This window comes from Pteropus vampyrus, unplaced genomic scaffold (assembly GCF_000151845.1).
Source record: "Pteropus vampyrus isolate Shadow unplaced genomic scaffold, Pvam_2.0 Scaffold214, whole genome shotgun sequence".
Lineage (NCBI taxonomy): Eukaryota > Metazoa > Chordata > Mammalia > Chiroptera > Pteropodidae > Pteropus > Pteropus vampyrus.
Genome location: NW_011888995.1, coordinates 913,037 through 913,770, shown reverse-complemented (window position 1 = coordinate 913,770; position 734 = coordinate 913,037).

The window sequence follows — 734 nt, the reverse complement described above, 5'->3', positions numbered from 1 at the left end:
GACAGTAGGCAGAAGTGATGTGGAGGAATAAAGCCACACTGTCCACAGGACATGTGTCCACAGGCCCCCTGGATTCGGCCACGTAGGAGCTTCTTCAGAGGCAAAGAAAGTGGTGGAGGGGAGAGGGGGTCACGGCCAAGCCCCACTGTGACAACCCCAGGGTGACAGGCGTCCCTGTGTCCTCGAAGCCTCCGAGCTCCTAGGGAGAGGAGTAACCGAATGGCAGAGGTCCTCGGCGGGGTGGGGACTGCGTCTAGCAGACTCTGCCTCTTCCCCACCAAAGTGACCGGCTGCCCTTGAAGTCTTTGCTTGCCGTTGGCAGGCTGAAGCCACGGTGACGACAGGGATTCCCAAAGTGCTGTAAACCTGAAGCGTGTCTGGAATGTCCCTCTCGATGTGGCGGGGAGGACAGCCGGTCCCGTGCGGAGCTGGGACATCTGGGAAGCTTGCTCCAAACAGCAGCCTGACCCCCAGCTGGCACCGCCGGCCTTTGTGTAAGCAAGATGACCCACAGTTCTGTGACAATGACCGTGGGGCCCGGCCACTGTCTTGGCCACATTTTCCCTAATCACCCGCCACCAGTAAAGGAGGGCACAAGAGGCAAAACCAGTGCCGGGCCCTATTACAGCGGTGAGCCCACCCGGAGGGAGCAAAGAGCCTTAGGGTGGCGGCCAGGCCCTGGGACCTTGTCCCCTGCTGAGACACAGCTTTGAAGCCATTTCCCCTTGTGACAC